This window comes from Leopardus geoffroyi, chromosome A1, assembly GCF_018350155.1.
Source record: "Leopardus geoffroyi isolate Oge1 chromosome A1, O.geoffroyi_Oge1_pat1.0, whole genome shotgun sequence".
Lineage (NCBI taxonomy): Eukaryota > Metazoa > Chordata > Mammalia > Carnivora > Felidae > Leopardus > Leopardus geoffroyi.
In genome coordinates this window covers 23,785,716-23,807,800 of record NC_059326.1, presented here as the reverse complement: position 1 = coordinate 23,807,800, position 22,085 = coordinate 23,785,716, and positions in this window count along the sequence as shown.

Genomic DNA, 22,085 nt, shown 5'->3' with positions numbered 1-22,085 from the left:
TTGATGTTGAACCAGCCCTACATCCCAGGTATAAATCCCACTTGGTTGTGGTGAATATTTTTTTAATGTATTGCTGGATCTGGTTGGCTGCTACCTTGTTGAGGATTTTTGCATCCATGTTCATCAGGGAAATTGGTCTATAGTTCTCCTTTTTAGTGGGGTCTCTGGTTTTGGAATCAAGGTCATGCTGGCTTCATAGAAAGAGTTTGGAAATTTTCCTTCCATTTCTATTTTTTGGAACACTTTCAAGAGAATAGGTGTTAACTCTTCCTTAAATGTTTGGTAGAATTCCCCTGGAAAGCCATCTGGCCCTGGACTCTTGTTTTTTGGGAGGTGTTTGATTCCTAATTCGATTTCCTTACTGGTTATGGGTCTGTTCACATTTTCTATTTCTTCCTGTTCCAGTTTTGGTAGTGTATATGTTTCTAGGAATTGGTCCATTTCTTCCAGATTGCCCATTTTATTGGCATATAACTGCTCATAATATTCTCTTATTGTTTCTATTTCTGATTTGTTGATTGTGATCTCTCCTCTTTCTTTCTTGATTTTATTTATTTGGGTCCTTTCCTTTTATTTTATGATCAAACTGTCTAGTGGTTTATCAACTTTGTTAATTCTTTCAAAGAACCAGCTTCTGGTTTCATTGACCTGTTCTGGTTTTTGGTTTGTTTGCTTCAATATCATTGATTTCTGGTCTAATCTTTATTATTTCCTGTCTTCTGCTGGTTTTGGGTTTTATTTGCTGATCTTTTTTCAGCTCTTTAGGGCATAAGGCTAGGTTGTGTATCTGAGACCTTTCTTCCTTCTTTAGGAAGGCCTGGATTGCTATATACTTCCCTCTTATGACCACCCTTGCTGCATCCCAGAGGTTTTGGGCTGTGATGTTATCATTTTCATTGACTTCTATGTACTTTTTAATTTCCTCTTTAACTTCTTGGTTAGCCCATTCATTCTTTAGTAGGATGGTCTTTAGTTTATAAGTATTTGTCATCTTTCCACATTTTTTCTTAGGATTGATTTTGAATTTCATAGCATTATGGTCTGAAAATATGCATGGTATGATCTCAGTCTCTTTGTACTTGTTGAGGGCTGATTTGTGTCCCAGTATGTGATCTGTTCTGGAGAAACGTTCCATGTGCACTAGAGAAGAATGTATATTCTGCTGCTTTAGGATGAAATGTTTTGAATATATCTGTTAAGTCCATCTGGTCCAGTGTGTCATTCAAAGCCATTGTTTCCTCATTGATTTTCTGTTTAGATGATCTGTCCATTGCTGTGAGTGGGGTGTTGAAGTCTCCTACTATTGTGGTATTACTATCGATGAGTTTCTTTATATTTGTGATTAATTGATTTACATATTTGGCTGCTCTCACATTTGGTGCATAAATGTTTACAATTGTTAGGTCTTCTTGGTGGATAGACTCCTTGATTATGATATAATGCCCTTCTGCATCTCTTGATACAGTCTTTATTTTAAAGTCTACATTGTCTGATATATGTATGGCTACTCCAGCTTTCTTTTGTTGACCATTAGCATCATAGATGATTCTCCATTCCCTTACTTTCAATCTGAAGGTATCTTGAAGTCTAAAGTGGGTCTCTTGTAAACAAAAGATAGATGGATCTTGTTCTCTTATCCATTCTGTTACCCTGTGTCTTTTGATTGGAGCATTGAGTCCTTTGACATTTAGGGTGAGTACTGAAAGATATCAATGTATTGCCATTATGTTGCCTGTAGAGTTGCAGTTTCTGGTGGTGTTCTTTGGTCCTTTTTAGTATTTGTTGCTTTTGGTCTTTCTTTTTTTCCATCTTTTCTCCACTCAGAGAGTGTCCCTTAAAATTTCTTGCAGGGCTGGTTTAGTGGTCATGAACTTCTTTAATTTTTGTTTGTCTGGGAAACTTTTTATCTCTCCTTCTATTTTGAATGACAGCCTTGCTGGATAAAGAATTCTTGACTGCATATTTTTCTGATTCCACACATTGAATATGTCCTGCCACTCTTTCTGGCCTGCCAAGTTTCTGTGGATAGGTTTGCTGCAAACCTGATCTGTCTGCCCTTGTAGGTTAAGGACTCTTTTTTTTCCTTTGCTGCTTTCATGATTTTTTCTTGCCTCAGTGTTTTGTGAATTTTACTATGATATGCCTTGTTGATGGCCCGTTTTTGTTGAATCTAATAGGAGTCCTCTCTGCTTCCTGGATTTTGATGTCTATGTCTTTCCCCAGGTTAGGAAAGTTTTCTGCTATGATTTGCTCACATAACCCTTCTACCCCTATCTCTCTCTCTCTCTTTCTTTAATGGGACCCACATGATTCTGATGTTGTTCCTTTTAATGAGCCACTGATTGCTATAATTCTTAAATCGTGCTCTTTTGCCTTAGTCTCCCTGTTTTTTTCTGCTTCATTATTAACCATAGGTTTGGCCTCTCTATCACTGATTTTCTGCTTTGCCTCATCCATCCTTGCTGCAGTGACATCTATTTGAGATTGCAGCTCAGTTATAGCATTTTTTTTTAATTTTTTTTTTCAACGTTTATTTATTTTTGGGACAGAGAGAAACAAAGCATGAACGGGGGAGGGGCAGAGAGAGAGGGAGACACAGAATTGGAAACAGGCTCCAGGCTCTGAGCCATCAGCCCATAGCCTGACGCGGGGCTCGAACTCATGGACCGCGAGATCGTGACCTGGCTGAAGTCGGACGCTTAACCGACTGCGCCACCCAGGCGCCCCAGTTATAGCATTTTTTTGTTTCATCCTGACCAGCTTTTACTTCTTTTATCACCCCAGAAAGGGATTCTAATCTATTTTCAACCCCAGATTGTATTCTTCTTATCGCGATTCTAAATTCTGGTTCAGACATCTTGCTTGTATCTCTGTTGATTCAGAGTCTGGCTGTCATTTTTTCCTGTTCTTTCTTTTGGGGTGAATTTCTTCCATTTAATTATTTTGAAGGGATAAAGGAATTAGTAAGGTTAAAAAATTTCAGTTAAAAATTAAAAACAAAAAAAAATCAAATGATGCTTGATCCTAGGTGTGTTTTGGTATGGTTGTTGAAAGGAGCTTGATAGATTAGAGAAAAAAGGGAAAGATAAGAAAGGAAAAAGTAAAATTTGAAAATCTGAAAAAAAGAATACAATGAAATGGAATAAATTGAAATAAGTAAAATAGAATTTGAAAATTTTCCGAAAAAAGTACTAGAAAAAAATGTAAAGAAAAATACTCTCAGTAAAAGTTGAAAATTAAAATAAATATTTTCTGTTTCTGTATTTAAGAATAAGAAAAAAAATGGAATTGATGGACCAGCGAACAGACTGAAATATGATTGAAATTACGTCAGTTTCCCCTAGAATTCAAACTATGAAATTTACTTTATAGTCCGTAAACCAAGCATGCAGGGAGACTTGTGGTGTTCTTCAAGAGCAAGATTGGCCCAGTTGGGTGGGGCTTAGTGTAACTGCTCCCTTCTTCAGTAGATGGCACTGCTTAGCTTACTCGGTGGATTGTTTCGGGGCTTGGGACAGGTGAAAATGACATCACCCAGCTACCCAGTCTCAACTATTGGAACTCTGTTCTCTCCCACCAGCAATCGCACACCCTCCTTTGTTTCCGGCTTCCATCCAGTCCCCGCTTTTACACTGTCTGTGACCAAGCTGTCACGTTGCCAGGAGGCACCTGCCTCCTGAGTTTTATCTCAGATGTGCTGTGTTTCCCAATCCCTCACTTCTGAGTGACCTGCTCAGACCTTCTGGGGGAAGGTCTCAATGAGTAATGGCCAGGTGCCTCACCGTCCCCAGGAACGTTTGCAGGATCATGCTGCTGCCGATGCCCAGAGACTGTGGCTGGGTGCCAGCCTTCTCCAGAAAAAGTTCATGTGAATATACAGCAGCAGTGTTTCAGGGATTATGGTAAATCGCAACAGACATCTGGCACCAGGCTTCAGACTTAATGTCCTTGTTCCAGCACCAGCAAATGTGATTGTTCTCCAGGGTACACTGGGACCTTTGTCTGTGGGGTGGTCACCCAGCCTCTATTGAATGTTTTCCCAGCAGGGGAATTGCCTCTCCCTGTGTGGTCTGAGGACCCCTTGCACCTCGCTCTCTGCTCCTGGAGTTTGCCCTTCCCACCAGAGCACAGCTAGATATGAGCTGCAGAATTTCAGACTCTGTGCTCCCCCTGTTTGTAGGGTCTTAATGGAATTTGAACCCTCTCCTTTCTTCTTTCTTCCTTTTTTGTTCAGTCTCTTGCATACTCTTTTTTCTCTCTAGCTGCTCTTGGGCAGGGGGAAATAATTTCCTGTACTCTCCTCAACACCCCATTGCCCCCATCCCTGTCTGTCCACAAGCAAAAACAGCTCCCTGCCCTCTGTGACTTCTCTTTCCCCCAGTTTACCTCTCTGTGCTGTCTGCCTGCTGAATTACATGGTTCAGGTTATGCAGATTGTTGTGTTAATCCTCAAATCAGTTTTCTAGGTGTTCTGGATGGTTTAGTGTTGATCTGGCTGTATTTCAGGGACAAGAGATGCAAAAAAAAAAACCAAAAAAACCTTCCATGCTGTTCCATCATCTTGGCCCCTCTCCGAACTTTGCATTTATTAATTCAACAACTTAGAAGAAATGGACAAATTTCTTGAAAACTGTAAGATTTACATGGAAATAGAGTAAGGAAACACTTCCCAGCATATTTTATGAAGCCAGTATTACCTTGCTACCAAAACTGGACAGTGATACTTTAAGAAGAGGAAACTGCATATCAACATTTCTCTTAGACATAGATACAAAAGCACTGAACAAAGTATTAGCAAATTGAATCAGAAATGTGTTAAAAATATTATTATATATTGACCAAATGAGGTTTATCACAGGATGCAAATTGGCTAAGTGTACAAAATCACTTAATGTATTTTACAGATAAACAGACTAAAAATAAATCTGACCAATTCAAAACATTTAATAAAATTCAGTATCCTTTCATGATTTAAATATACATGTACACACACACATATTTGCTGAAAACTTTTGAAAGGTTATGAAAGCAAATGAATTAGACAAAAGGGAAAACATTCCATGATTATGTATTAGAAGCAAAAATACTGTTAAAATGTCTATACTGCTCAAAGCAATCTACACATTCACTGTAATCTCTATCAAAATAACACTGGCATTCTTTACAGAGCTAGAACAAACAATCCTAAGATTTGTATGGAATGAGAAAAGACCCCACATAGCCAAAGTAATGTTGAAAAGAAAAGCAAACCTGGAAGCATCACAATTCCAGACTTTAAGCTATATTACAATGCTGTAATCATCAAGACAGTATAGTACTGGCACAAAAACAGACACATAGATAAATGTAACAGAATAGAGAACCCAAAAATGGACCCATAAACATTGCCAACTAATCTTCAACAAAGCAGGGAAGCGTATCCAATGGTAAAAAGACAGTCTCCTCAGCAAATGCTGCTGGGAAAACTGGGAAGTGTCTTGGAGAAGAATGAAACTAGACCACTTGCTTATACCACACACCAAAAAAATTCAAAATGAATCAAAGATCTAAATGTGAAATAGGAAGTCATCAAAATCCTAGAGGAGAAAACAAGGCAACCTTGGTGACCTTGGCTGCAGTAACTCCTTAATAGAAATGTCTCAGAAGGCAAAAAGGAACAATTGGTACCTTATCAAGACAAAAAGCTTCTGTACAGCAGGGAAAACAGTCAACAAAACTAAAAGGCAACCAACGGAATGGGAGAAGATATTTGCAAATGACATATTCGATAAGGTTAGTATCCAAAATCTTTAAAGAACTTATCAAATTCAACACCCAAAAACATATAATCCAGTGAAGAAATGAGCAGAAGACATGAATAGGCACTTCCCAAAAAGACATCCAGATGGTTAGCAGACATATGGAAAGATGCTCAACATCACTCATCATCAGGGAAGTACAAATCGTAACCACAATAAGATACCACCTCACACCTGACAGCATGGCTACAATGAACAAATCAGGAAACAACAGATGTTCATGAGGATGTGGAGAAAGGGGAACCCCTTTGTACTGTTGATGGAAATGCAAACTGTTGCAGCCACTCTGGCAAATTGTATGGAGGTTCCTCACAAAATTTAAGACAGAACTACCCTATGACCCAGCAATTATACTACTAGGAATTTATCCAAAGGATATGAAAATACTGATTCTCAGGAGCACATGTGCCCCAGTGTTGATAACAGCACTATCAACAATAGCTAAATTATGGAAAGAGCCCAAATGTCTGTTGATTAATGCATGGATAAAGAAGATGTGGTGTGTATATATGTACACACACACACACAAACAATGGAATACTAAGCGATCAAAAAGAACAAAATCTTGCCATTTGTAACAACGTGCGTGGAACTAGAATATATTATGCTAAGCAAAATAAGTCAGGAAAGATATATATCATATGATTTTACTCATGTATGGACTTAAAGAAACAAAACATGTACATAGGGGAAAGGAAAGAAAAAGAAGATAAAAAGAGAGAGGGAGGCAAACTATAAGAGCCTCTTAAAGACAGAGCACAAAATTAGGGTTGCTGGAGGGGTATTGGGTAAGCGGATGCATTAAATGGGTGATGGGCATTAAGGAGGATGATTGTTGGGATGAGCACTGGGTGTTACATGTAAGTGATGAATCCTGGATTCTGTTCCTGAAACTAATACTACACTGTGTGTTAACTAACTTATTTAAAAAAATAAATTAAGAAAAAACATATATTAACAAACTAGGAATAAAAAGAAACTCCTCCAACTTGGTAAGTGGTATTTATGAAAACCAACAGGTAATGTTATACTTAGTCATGAAAAGTTGAGTATTTTTCCCATAATATTAGGGGGGAAAGCAAGGATGCCTCCCCTGAGCTGGATATTCTATCTAATACAATAGGGCAAGAAACAAATTAAAAAGGCATACAGACCAGAAAGCCAGATATAAACTGTCTTTATGATAGACAGTATGATCACATACATGAAAAAGACCACAAAATATACAAGACAAAGCTATTTAAAATGGTATGTAATTTCATTGAGATAGTAGGATTCAAGCTTAATACACAAATCCAAAGGTATTTATGTGGACTATCACAGAGCAAGAGGAAATTGAAATTTTCAAAATAGTCCCACTTATCAGAACATCTAAAACCATAACATACTTAGGAATAAATCTGGCACAAGATGTCCAATATTTATATGCTGAAAGCCACAAAACACTGATGAGAGAAAAAAAGCTATTCAATTCAGATTTATTTATGGATAATAAGACACAATATTGTTAATATGTCCTTTCTACCCAAATTGATCTACAGAACCAACAATCAGTCCCAATCAAAATCTCAGCACACTGTTTTTTTTAGCTGACAAGTTTATTCTAAATTTTATAAAGAAAATGCAAAATTATAGAATCGCCAAAATAACTTTGACAAAGAAAAAGCTAGAGGACTTACTGTAAAGCTATAGTAATCAGTGCAGCATTGATATAAAAATATGCAAATACATCAATGGAACAAAATAGGAAGTCCAGAAGTAGATAAACAATGTATGTTCAATCGATTTTGACATATTTGCCAAAGCATTTCAATGGTGAAAGGATAATCCCTTCAACCAATTGTACTGAACCACCTGGATATCCACGTGCAAAAATTGTAAGCCTTACCTCTAACAAGACACAAAATACAGCCCAAATCATAGGTCTAAATATGAAAATGAAAACCATAAAATTCCAGAAGAAAATATAGTAGAAAATCTTGTGACCTTGTGCTTGGCAGTGATTTCTTAAATATGATGTAAAACATAAGCTATAAAACAAAGGATCAACAAATTGGATTTTATCAAACTTAAAAATATTTTTTTTTCATCAAAAGACAAGGTTAAGAAAATGAATAGACAATCATAGTCTCAGAAAAATATTTGCAAAATATGTATCTGACAAAGGACTTTATACTTGAAATATTCAAAGAACTCTTATAACTCCAAACACACAAACAACCCAGTTAAAAATGTGCATAACATTTGAGTGCATTGTCACCAGGCATTGATTTGGAGGTAGAATAGGAGGTGTAGGTCAAGATATCTTCATGACTTTTGCATGGGGAAGATTTTGTATCAGAATACAAAAAGCACTAATGCTAAAGGAAAAGTTTGATAAATTACATTCAAATTAAGTACTTATCAAAAGATACTGTTAATGAAATGAAAAGTCAAACCATGGAGTAAGAAAACGTTTTCAGTATATATGCATGTTTAGTGGCAGAGAACATGTTTTCAGAACATGTGAGGAACTTCTACAACTCAATAGGAAAAAGACAACACACTAGGAAAATGGTCAGTAGAGTTGAACAGATACTTTCACCACAGAATAGCCAAATGACCAACTAGTTTGCAAAAAAGTGTTTAAACTTGTTGATTATGGAAATAGAATTTAAAATCACAGTGATTCACTAAACCCCAAAATGGCTAATATTAAAGATGAACGATACCAAATGTTGCCAACGCACAAATTGGAGCTCCTTTACCTGTGAGCATGTAAATATTTTAGAGTATCTACTAAAGCCACCCTATCACCCAGTGATTCCATTCCTAGAAAGATGTGCACATGTTTCTTATAGTACATACATATGTTAATTAAATAACATAAGGTTCATAGCAGAGCTATTCTTTATAACACTAATCTGAAAGCAACCTAAATGTACTGGTAAATACACAATAATCATATAATAGAGTATTATGTGGCAAAATGAATGAAGAAATAGTATATGGGTGGATAATTACACTGGTGCAAAAGAAGACAGACACAGACTAGTATGTACTGTGTAATTTTGTTTATAAAAAGTTTAAAAGCAGTGAAAAATAACCAATGCTAGTAGAAGACAAGACAGTGTTTACTTTTGTCGGGGGAGAATCATGCCTGAGGAAGAGCACCCAGAGGTTGTCTGGGTTGTTGCTAATACTCCATTTCTTGTGATATTTGATGGCAATTACATGAGTGTATTCACTTTTTGAATATTCATCAAGCTGAACAATTACAATTTGTTCACTTTTCTGAATACAGAGCCAGTATGGGAAAGACTGACCTTTCTTTGGAAGATGGCGGGGGAGCAGGGTAAACAGAAATCAACCAGACCCACCATTTATGTTCTAGTAGGATGGATATACACCATACTGTTGCTTTAGGTTCACTGTATCCTGATCCTTGCAAAGCTTTCAGAATTTCTTTTCCCTGTAGTTTTAATATATGCTGGCAAGTTTATCTTACTTTGTTTTTAATAATGTATACTAATAAGTTGTACCTGAATCTCATCTTCTATGCCATCCCCAGTTCTTGGGTTCCAGGTCCCTGCCTGCATGAGTCTTGCATTAACAGTCTCCTTTGACAGCTCTCAAGTTCCATCCATCCCAGAGAAGTGTCTACAGTGTGCTTGTAAAAATCTTATTTTCCTGCTTTCTCTTCTCACACCCACCTGCACGTTCTTTAGGAAGAACAAGAAACCTTTATTTTTTCCTGCCACCTACTTTATTCTCTTAGGAGAAATTCCTTCTTTTTCTAAAACATGCCCTTCAGGAATCACAAATGAATCCTTACTCTTAAACATTGATTACTTGTTGAAGTTGCTGCAAGTGTATGCACATGGACTTTTCTCCTGAGGTGAATTTTTTATTGGACTGGAATTACTATATGACTCAAAAATGTTTTTGTCTCATTTTCAGAAAAAGGGATTGGAAGGTGGAGAAATATTTGTTTGTTCAAATAAACAATGTAAAGGTTTTTTCAGCTTGCTGCTTATATAAATGTAGAGTGGTTTACATGAATTCCATATTGCTCTCATCCCTGCAAGGGAATCTCACCTTCTGAGCAAAGTATATTGGTAATAAATACTGCTACATCCTACAACTCAACTTAGAAGATACTCAGATAAGCTCAGAATGTAAAGGTGCTTTTGTTTCTTTTTCTTTTCCCCTCCCTCTCTCCCCTTCTTCCTTCCTTTCTAGAACTTTCCACTCCCTTTTACTCTTTTTCTCCTTTCCTACTATCCAAGCTGACCCGTGTCTAGTGCAGACTCACAAATATTTCTGATTGAATCAAATAATCGGATGGACACAGATCAACTTGAGCAACAACCATGTTGACAGGCAGTTTATTATTTCATTTTGAATTGAGATCTAATATGTTGAAATAAAAATGTGAAGAAAAATGTTCTGTTTTCGTACTTGGATTGGAGGAGGAGAATTTCAATTTAATTATCTTAAGAATCCATTAGCTAATGCGTAGTTTTATAAATGTTCCCAGAAAAGTTTGGCTCACATGCTTGGTGGGCAACTCTTCAGTTAAAGAGACCAAGGGGGTGGTGCACCAAGAAAGTTATGACCTGTAGAGACTGACATTGTGAGTCAGACAATATAGTTTGGTGGGGGTCAGACATCCAAGAGTTGAGCTGATGAAGATATAACCATAAATTCTACCTGAGCACAAGGCTTATGAATTTGTAACTCTTAGCTTTGAAAAGTGACTGGGTGATTTAATTCATTGAGAGCCTGTACAAATTACCTGCTTTGTGAATAAGGGATTGATTGATAAAAGTGGTCTGTTTATTGAATCTATAAATGCCTGCTTCTCTAATTTATTTCTTATGGCTTAGTCATCTTCATCATAAATTCATGGGGCAACTTTACAAGTACATAAAATTGAGGATTCAAATCAAGTATTTCTTCCTCAAAGATGCCTTCCTTGACTTTCTAGGCAATGCAACCCCTTCCTAACTGCCATTATACTTTATTAGCCTATTTTTGTTTGTTTGTTTATTGTCTATCTTCCTCCACCAGAATGCAGGTTCATTCTGTTTTGGGAGCAGGAACTTAGTTTGTCTTCTATCTCCACAACTTATACCAGGGTCCACGCAAGTCACTCAATATTTACCTTGATGTCTTACATGCTAATTGTCAAGCATGCTCAAGAATGGAGGAGTAGGAAACAGTGTTCAACAAATGGACATGATATAAAGCCTCGCCTCAAGGACAGTTGATTCTTGTCCTTTCACAAAGAGTTGGTTGTTCAGTCCTACACATCCCTGTATGCTCCCTTTATATCCTTTATTTATCACAACCCTTACATTCTCACCCAGCCCTTTACCTCCATTCCCAATCCAGTGCACCAGCAAACCATCAGTCTTGCTTGGAAATGTTTAGTTCTTTCACATTCCTACCATACACAGGCCATCATCTGTAGTCTGGTATGTTAGTAAAGCCTTTTATTATAGTAACTCTACCTTTCTAGTTATCTCTCTCTCTTATTCAAAGCTGAACCATATGCTCCAGAACACCCCCATATCTTCCGATTTTTGCACTTTTTCATGCCATCTCTGTTGCCTAAACTGTTCTTTTCACACTATCTATTAGAAGTTTATCTGTCCAGGGGCACCTGGGTGGCTCAGTCAGTTAAGCATCTGACTTCGGCTCAGGTTATGATCTCGCATTCCTTGAGTTTGAGCCCCATGTCGGGTTCTGTGCTGACAGCTTGGAGCCTGGAGCTTGCTTCAGATTCCATGTCTCCCTCTCTGATCCTCCCCCGTTCATGCTCTGTCTCTGTTTCAAAAGTAAATAAACATTAAAAAAAGAAGTTTATCTGTCTATAAAAGTACCAGCTAAAAATAAGCATGCCTTCCTGAAGAAGATCCCACTATCATATTACGTGAATCAGTCTCTCTCCCTCTCTCCCTTCTTTGAATTCTATTTGTCCATCAATTCATTCAAGAAATATTTACAGAGCAATTCTATGTGCCAGCTACCTTGCTTAGTAATAAAAGTGTAAACCAAAAGAAAAAAAAAAAGTCTTTTTCACATAGCTTATGGTTCAGTGAGGGAGGCAGATAATATAATCACATAAGTAATCATGAAATGACAACTATGCTAAAAGCCTCAAAGGAGAAATACACAGTGCTTTCAGAGCACACAACTCAACTAACTAACCTACAGAGGAAGGCCAGGGGAAGCTTTCCTGCCTGATCTGAGATATCAGTGTTGATTAACTAGGTGAGGGTGAAGGCAGGGGATAGTCTAAGCAGAGGGTACAGCCTATGCATAGATTTGGTGGCAGCAATGAGCATAGTGTACTTGAGAAAACGGAAGAAAGCTGGTTGTGTCCAGGGCTTGAGTGAGGAGCAGCCTGGGGCTGCAGACATAGGCAAAAACCAAATTGTCAGTGGGGTGTCACAGACTGTAATATGAGTTTGAATGTCTATCATAAGATGAATTATTGTTGTATTTTAAGCAAGAAGGTGACATAATCAGATTTGCAACTCAAAAAGATCACTCTGAGTGCAGGGTGGAAATTAATAGTAAATTAGAATGATGTGAGTGGATGCAACAGATCACCTGAAGTGGTGTAGGCAAGAGCTGATGGTGACTTGAACTTGAGGGGTGATTGTGATGGCAGAAGTGACGAAAGGCAAACAGATTTGAGACCAGTTTAGAAGACAACATCAGGACACAATGGAAGATTGCATATGAGGGCTAATAGGGAGAAAGAAGACAAGGAGCCTCCTGGCTTTCTGACTGGAATAATAGAATAGATTGTGGCAGAACTATGCACTGAACGAGGGCTAGGTTTGGTATTTGGGGGAGTGTAAGACGCCAATTACTGTAATTACTTTGTGTGGTGTCTTTCAGAGTCAGCCTTGTGTTGTCATTTTAGTATATGCAGCATCTCTGCCATCTCATATACACTGCATACCTAACTACATAACTCACACATGGTAGACAGTCCACAAAATATTTCTTAAATGAATGAATGCACAAAAATGTCAGCACACCCTTGGCACACTTGGAAAGGCAGTGACATCAGTGATACAGTGACTTAACAAATAGTGTAAGTACAACAAACAAATCATAAATTTCTATCTTTAATCTTTGTGCAAGATTAAAAGATCAAATTATAGGTATTTATTTCAAATAATCAAAGTGGTTAATCTGTTTATTTAGCATCTTCAGGGGTTATAATCACTGATAGCTTTTATTTAGATAGATCTCAGCTGTGAAATTGTGGTGTAAAACTCAGCTGAAGTTTTATAGTAAATAGAGTGTCTTGCTCCTGAAACTTTTGTTGTAGGCCAAAAATCTTTTCTAGAAAGTTTATCTCCCAGGGGCGCCTGGGTGGCGCAGTCGGTTAAGCGTCCGACTTCAGCCAGGTCACGATCTCGCGGTCCGCGAGTTCGAGCCCCGCGTCGGGCTCTGGGCTGATGGCTCAGAGCCTGGAGCCTGTTTCCGATTCTGTGTCTCCCTCTCTCTCTGCCCCTCCCCCGTTCATGCTCTGTCTCTCTCTGTCCCAAAAATAAACGTTGAAAAAAAAAAAATATATTTAAAAAAAAAAAAAAAAGAAAGTTTATTTCCCAAATGACAATATTCCACTGTTAGTTTGGGGACATGTCCTGGCTTCCTGGTGACAAGATGTCTTCCCAGGTGTCTCCCTCATGAAATTGGAGAGGCAACTTGGTTAAATGAAGAAACCTCTGGTCTAAGAGCAAGGAATCCTGATCCATTGTTGTGGCTTTACCACTATCAAGTTATCTAACCTCTCTTAAGTCACTTCTTAGATTTTTCAGTTTTCTCATGTACGAATTGAGATTATTCCTAATTTATTTTTTTTCAACGTTTTTATTTTATTTTTGGGACAGAGAGAGACAGAGCATGAACGGGGGAGGGGCAGAGAGAGAGGGAGACACAGAATCAGAAACAGGCTCCAGGCTCTGAGCCATCAGCCCAGAGCCTGACGCGGGGCTCGAACTCACGGACCGCGAGATCGTGACCTGGCTGAAGTCGGACGCTTAACCGACTGCGCCACCCAGGCGCCCCAGATTATTCCTAATTTAAAAAGACTAAAAAGAAGTGGAAAATGTACAAAGATCAAAGGAAAAGGTGCTTGCAATGTATTTGATCCCTCTGCATGTCAAAAGTCTTCATTTTCACATATTTTAGGCTTGGTTTAGTGGAAAGAATTTAGATCTGATGAATTTGCATCTACTGATCCCATTGCAACTACATGATACTTGGTATTATCACAATGTAGATGCAAGATGGCGCTGACCTTAGGAGAAGGCAAGTGGAAACCCTTTTACTAGAAGTTCTATATGATATGCTGTGAGGATACTCGTGCATGCACACACACACACACACACACACACACAGCCCATTCAGAAAACAAAAGAAACACCTCTCTTCAAAATCTTTCCATCCAAAGAGGTAATGGATCTTAAACATGAGAAAGGCACAAAAATATATGCCGCAACATACAAACAAAATGATATCACAATTATGTAACAACAACGAACTTATGTAGCATTTACCATGTAGTAGGAGCTATTAAAGCACTTTGCATGCCTGATTATATTCTTTCCCCATAACAACCTTATGTGATGACCTGCTATTAGTATCTTCATTTTACAAGTTAGGAAACTAAGGCACAGAGAGGGTAACTTGCCCACATTCACAAAGTTAGCGGCAGAGCTAAAGTTCCATGCCTCTCATAGGAGGCATGCCGTCTCAGATCTCTGAAAAACAGTTTTGTCCTATTTCTTGCTAAGATTCTGAGAACAGATTTTGTGTGAATAGGAATTATTATTTCCTATAACTCGATTCTACAAAGCTCTTAGTTGCTGGACAATTTTTCCACTAATGATGAATTTATTTTTTATTAACAGAAGCATAAATACAACTTGAGATGAGACTAACCATTTTGGTTTTTGTTTTGAAAAACAATAACAAAAATTTGGAGTGATCCAGAAGATCCAGAAAAATGACAGGGGTAAAATATGAAAATATTACAAAGTCCAAATTCTGCTTGTATAAGCTATTCCTTTAACGTAGAATGCTTTCTTCCTCCCTTTCCTCCCGGTCCTCATTCCCATGAAGACTCCTCTAAAGTATCACTTCCTACCAGGACACCCCACTTGGCCATCCCCCTTTTCTCTCTGTTGCAGGTGGTATTAGAGTTCCTCCTCTATGCAGTCATGGCACCTATGTATTGTCTGTCATGATACTTGAACCCCTCTACATAGGTATCTTACATATTTCTGTCTCATCATCTACATTTTAAACCTTTTGAAAAACAGTGTGCTTTATCTTTATAACCTCTGCTTTTACTATGGGACCAGGATTTCAATATATGTGTGTAGTATGAATGCCCATAAACATTTGTATTGTTTTTCATGGCAGATTTTATGTAAGTATCATCGGTCCCTTTGATGGAGGATGGCTAATGAAAGGGATCAATGGTATAATGATAAATGGCCAATTCTGTGGTTGTTGAAGTTTCTGTGTGTTGTCAGGGATGAGGAGGGTGAGTAAAAGAAGACTAATGAGGTAAAGTGTATTTTGCTTCCTCAGTTTTTATGAGTCATCCATGAAAACAAAAGAAGCAAACCCAGGTCCTTGAACCCTTTCAACTCTCTCCTCCTGCTGCTGCTTTGGCAGCGATCACCACCAACCCCTACTCCCATTGGACTCATTAGCTGGAAAATGCAGCACATCCAGACTACTTTCACTAACTATGTGTCTTTGTCATCATTAGCCAGTGTTTTATACTAGTAACAAAAACCACACTTTCCAAAGGGAAATAATAAGCCCTCTGGATTTTATGAGAGAAAAATGTGGGAGAGTCGGGACTGAGTGAGAAGGACATATACTCTAGCTTTCTCCCTACCACAGTTTGGAAGCTGAGGGAGCTCTTTGAAGTTTAAGATAGCAACCCTTCTAAGCAAGAGATTACTCTATTCCAAGAAAGGTGGTGAATAGCAGGGGCCTACAGTTAACAATTCAAAAATAATCTGTTTGTACACTATAAAGTACTCCGCAGATTCTAATATATTTTTAGTGCCCTACACATTGTGTGGAGTAAACACAAATGTGTGGAGAAGAAACGAATGAAAACTTAGTTCTGTTGTAAGAAAAGGAAGAGAATGTCCAGGGGTCAACTCAATTCAACAAGCATTGAGATCAATGTCCCATGTATGATTCAGAGCATGTAAAGATGAGTCAGGGAGCTCTTCTGACCAGTATATTGGAGGAAAAAATGGAAATGAGGCCAGAACTCTGGAGAACATTTTTGTCAGGATATATGGAAAGAACAAGAGAGAACAAGGAAAGGTTTGGGAGAGTTCACTGCATATGGTGACATACACTTAGACTGGAGTAAAATCTTAGAAATTCAGGTTGAATTACTGGCATGATTTAAACCCAAGTAGATCTGGATTCTGATATTTAGATTAGAAGATTAGAACCAATGTCTTACTATAGCTTTCTCCTCTGTGTCCTGTATCCTGTTCCCAAGGAACTATGAAGTAAAGGCAAAGAAATGTTATTTTTTAGTTTCTTGAAAATTGTGTGTGTGTTTTGTGAGGTAGAGGGATAATCATCTTCAACTATAAACACTTCATATGGAGCTTTTTAATACATGACTTCCTCGAAGTACAAGCTTTATTTTTTGTGTTCTTATTTTCAAGACCCACTATACCAATGTTTGCTTCACAAGACACTAGACTCTATTAAGATGTTAACTGAAAGGAAGTACCTCTTTTTGTCTGTCTGTCTCTGCCCCTATGTCTCTGTCTCTGCATGTGTCTCTTTCCCACATACAAATAACTTACATACATGCATGTGCTCATACAACACATCCAAATTGTTATCATAGATTTTTATTAGTTTAACTAAAATATTCATTGAACTCCTTCTATGTGCTTCATAATATGTTAGATGCCACAGAAATATACTGCATCGTATAATCTAGTTGAGGAGAAAATTATACATATAGGTTTTAAATGCTTAATGAATATACTATAATAATGTCTTTTGCTGCTTTTAATGAAGTTCTTAAATATGTTATCTCCTTTGACTCTCAAGCAATTATCAATGTCCTCATTTTAAGGATGAGGGAGCTAATGTATGGAGTTTATAACCAGCTCATGATCACACAGTTAGTATGTGACATGGTCAGAAAGACAAGCCTCATATTCTGAAATCTGATCCAGTGTTCCACAATTGCCTCTTTTTTCCTCTGGTCAAGACCAGGTAGAGGCAGATGCCAATATTTTAATAAAGAGACTATGGGTCACAGGATTTAGAACCAAACCATTCTCTTGGTAGAGGAAAGCAGAGAGTCTAAAAGTGAATGGGGCACAGGGCCAAAGTAGGAGAATGGCTGAGTGGGAATGAAGCCAAAATAAGAATGAACAATGCTGAGTGGACATGGGAAAGGTACCAGCTGAAGGGGGGTAGAAAATGGATAGCCACTACTGCCAAATTGGTATGTGATTGAAGCAGGGTGATCAATAATTGAAAGATGAAACTTTCTTCCAGGAAAAGATTTCACATCTCTGTCCTACCAATAATAAGACCCAAGAGGGGCCAAATGTTAATTAGGTAACTGAGTACATGTAGCTCTCACTAAACTTTGGGCAAGCCAAGTTTAATAAAAAGGAGACATTTCTCCCTAAATTGATTGAACATAAAACCTATGAAAATTCTAACAGAAAACAAGAAGCTAATCCTAAAATGGAAATACAGAGAGCCCAGATTTATGCAAACAAATTTGAAAATAATAAAATGGAAAGACTATCACTTTCAAATTTCAAAACTTACTCTAAAGCTACAGTAATGAAAAGAGTATGGTGCTGGCCTGAGGGTAGACAAATAGATCAACAGAACAAAATTGAGAGTCCAGAGGGGCGCCTGGGTGGCTCAGTCGGTTGAGCGTCCGACTTTGGCTCAGGTCATGATCTCACAGTTTGTGAGTTCGAGCCCCACATCAGGCTCTGTGCTGACCGCTTGCTCAGAGCCTGGAGTCTGCTTCAGATTCTGTGTCTCCTTCTCTCTCTGCCCCTCCCCCGCTCACGCTTTGTCTCTCTGTTTCTCAAAAATAAATCAATGTAAAAAAATTAAAAAAAAAAAAAGAGAGTCCAGAAATAATCCCTTACATTTAAAATAAATTGCCAAAGCAGTTTATTAGGGAAATGTTTAATCTTTTCAACAAATGATGCTGGGACAATTAAGTATCTGAACACAAAAAGATTAATTTAGATCCTTACCTCACATTATACACAAACTCAAAAGTGATCATAGACCTAAAAGTAGGAGATCAATCTATAAGAAGAAAAGAGAAAAAAAAATTATGACATTGGGTTAGGCAAAATATTCTTGATATGACACTAAAAACAGGAAGGAAACAATGGGCTTTATCTCATACTTTTTTATTCTATTTAAGCAGTGTTTGTAAGATTCAAGAGAGAAGTGGTATACATTTAATGAATGGAAACCTCTTTGTCTCAGTAATCTTTTTGCTCATTCTCTGGTCTGGACCAATAACCCAGTAACTGGAATAACTAGTAGTTGAAATTACTGGAAAGAGTAATTGTTGTAGTTTCCTACAGCTGCTGTAACAAATGATAACAGAATTGTGGCTCAAAATGCCACAAACGTATTACCTTAGAGTTCTAGATGTCTGAGGTCCAAAATCAGTCTTACTGGGCTAATGTCAAAGTGTCAGCAGGGCTGGTTCCTTCTGGAGGCTCTAGAGAATCCTCTTTCTAGCCTCTTCCAGCTTTTACAGGGAACCTGCATTCCTTTGCCCATTGGTCCATTCCTTCATCTTCATGGTCAGCAGCACAAACTTTTCGCGTTCTCTCTCTCTCCGACATTTGTTTCTATCATCGCATTGTTTTCTCTCCCTGACCCTTCTGCCTCCCTCTAATAAGGACTTGTGATTACATTGGGTCCACTGAATAATCCAGGATAATCATCCCATCTCAAGGCACTTAATTTAATCATCTACGAGGTCTTTTTTTGTCATGTAAAGTCACATTTTACAGATTCTAGGGTTAGGAATGGATATCTTTAGAGGATTACTATTTAGCCTACTACACTAATTAATAGTATAATCATAAATGGACATTTTGGGGTGCCTGGGTGGCTCAGTTAGTTAAGGATCTGACTCTTGATTTCGTCTCAGGTTATAATTTCACAGTTTGTGAGTTCGAGCCCCACATTGGGCTCTGTGCTGACAGTGCAGAGCCTATTTGGAATCCTTTCTCTTTCTGCCCCTAGCCCTCTCTGTCTTTCTCTCTCAAAATAAACTCTTTAAAAAATGGACCTCTTTATTTTTTTACTATGAAATTTATTGTCAAATTGGTTTCCGTACAACACCCAGTGCCTATCCCAACAGGTGCCCTTCTCACTGCCCATCATCCACTTTCCCCTCCCTCCCACCCCCGATCAACCCTCAGTTTATTCTCAGTTTTTAAGAGTCTCTTATGGTTTGGCTCCCTCCCTCACTAACTTTTTTTCCCTTCCCCTCCCCCATGGTCTTCTGATAAGTTTCTCAGGATCCACATAAGAGTGAAAACATATGGTATCTGTCTTTCTCTGTATGGCTTATTTCACTTAGCAGAACACTCTCCAGTTCCATCCACGTTGCTACAAAAGGCCATATTTCATTTTTTCTCATCACCAAGTAGTATTCCATTGTATATATAAACCACAACTTCTTTACCCATTCATTAACTGATGGACATTTAGGGTCTTTCCATAATTTGGCTACTGTTGAAAGTGCTGCTATACACATTGGGGTACAAGTGCCCCTATGCATCAGCACTCCTGTATTCCTTGGGTAAATTCCTAGCAGTGCTATTGCTGGGTCATAGGGTAGATCTATTTTTAATTTTTTGAGGAATCTCCACACTGTTTTCCAGAGCAGCTGCATCAGTTTGCATTCTCAGCAACAGTGCAAGAGGGTTGCCATTTCTCCACATCTTCTGCAGCATCTATAGTCTCCTGATTTGCTCATTTTAGCTACTCTGACTGGAATGAGGTCCTATCTCAGTGTGGTTTTGATTTGTATTTCCCTGATGAGGAGTGACGTTGAGCATCTTTTCATGTGCCTGTTGGCCATCTGGATGTCTTCTTTAGGGAAGTGTCTATTCATGTTTTCTGCCCATTTCTTCACTGGATTATTTGTTTTTCGGGTGTGGAGTTTGGTGAGTTCTTTATAGATTTTGGATACTAGCCCTTTGTCTGATATGTCATTTGCAAATATCTTTTCCCATTCTGTCGGTTGCCTTTTAGTTTTGTTGATTGTTTCCTTTCCTGTGCAGAAGCTTTTTATTTTGTTGATGTCCCAATAGATCAGTTTTGCTTTTAATTCCCTTGCCTTTGGAGATGTGTCAAGTAAGAAATTGCTGCGGCTGAGGTCAGAGAGGTCTTTTCCTGCTTTCTCCTCTAGGGTATTGATGGTTTCCTGTCTCAAATTCAGGTCCTTTATCCATTTTGAGTTTGTTTTTGTGAATGGTATAAGAAAGTGGTCTAGTTTGATTCTTCTGCATGTTGCTGTCCAGTTCTCCCCGCACCATTTGTTAAAGAGACCTTCTTTTTTCTATTGGATATTCTTTCCTGATTTGCCAAACATTAGTTGGCCATACGTTTGTGGGTCCAATTCTGGAGTCTCTATTCCATTGGTCTATGTGTCTGTTTTTGTGCCAATACCATGTTGTCTTGATGATTACAGCTTTGTAGTAGAGGCTAAAGTCTGGGATTGTGATGCCTCCCGCTTTGGTCTTCTTCTTCAATATTACTTTGGCTATTCGGGGTCTTTTGTGGTTCCATACAAATTTTAGGATTGCTTGTTCTAGCTTCGAGAAGAATGCTGGTGCAGTTTTGACTGGGGTTGCCTTGAATGTGTAGATTGCTTTGCGTAGTATTGACATTTTAACAATGTTTATTCTTCCAATTCATGAGCATGGGATGTTTTTCCATTTCTTTGTATGTTCTTCAATTTCCTTCATACGCTTTCTATAGTTTTCAGCATACAGATCTTTTACATATTTGGTTAGGTTTATTCCTAGGTATTTTATGATTCTTGGTGCAATTGTGAATGGGGTCAGTATCTTTATTTGTCTTTCTGTTGCTTCACTATTAGTGTATAAGAATGTACCTGATTTCTGTACGTTAATTTTTTATACTGCGACTTTGCTGAATTCGTGTATCAGTTCTAGCAGACCTTTGGTGGAGTCTATTGGGTTTTCCATGTATAATATCATGTCATCTGCAAAAAGTGAAAGCTTGACTTCATTTTTGTCAATTTTGATGGCTTTGATTTCCTTTTGTTGTCTGATTGCTGATGCTAGAACTTCCAACACTATGTTAAACAGCAGCAGTGAGAGTGGACATCCCTGTTGTATTCCTGATCTCAGGGGCACCGCTCTCAGTTTTTCCCCATTAAGGATGATATTAGCTGTGGGCTTTTCATAAATGGTTTTTATGATGTTTTAGTATGTTCCTTCTATCCCAACTTTCTCAAGGGTTTTTATTAAGAAAGAATGCTGAATTTTGTCAAATGCTTTTTCTGCATAATTGACAGTATCATATGGTTCTTATCGTTTCTTTTCTTAATGTGATGTATCACATTGATTTCCGAATGTTGAACCAGCCCTGCATCCCAGGAATGAATCCCACTTGATCATGGTGAATAATTCTTTTTATATGGTGTTGAATTCGATTTTCTAGTATCTTATTGAGAATTTTTGCATCCATATTCATCAGGGATATTGGCCTATAGTTCTCTTTTTTTGCTGGGTCTCTGTCTGGTTTAGGAATCAAAGTAATGCTGGCTTCATAGAATGAGTCTGGAAGTTTTCCTTCCTTTCTATTTTTTAGAACAGCTTGAAAAGGATGGGTATTATCTCTGTTTTAAATGTCTGGTAGAATTCCCCAGGGAAGCCATCTGGTCCTGGACTCTTATTTGTTGGGAGATTTTTGATAACTGATTCAATTTCTTCGCCGGTTATGGGTCTGTTCAAGCTCTCTATTTCCTCCTGATTGAATTTTGGAAGAGTGTGGGTGTTCAGGAATTGGTCCATTTCTTCCAGGTTGTCCAGTTTGTTGGCATATAATTTTTCATGGTATTCCCTGATAATTGCTTGTATTTCTGAGGGATTGGTTGTAATAATTCCATTTTCATTCATGATTTTGTCTATTTGGGTCATCTTCCTTTTCTTTTTGAGTAGCTTGTAGAGGTTTATC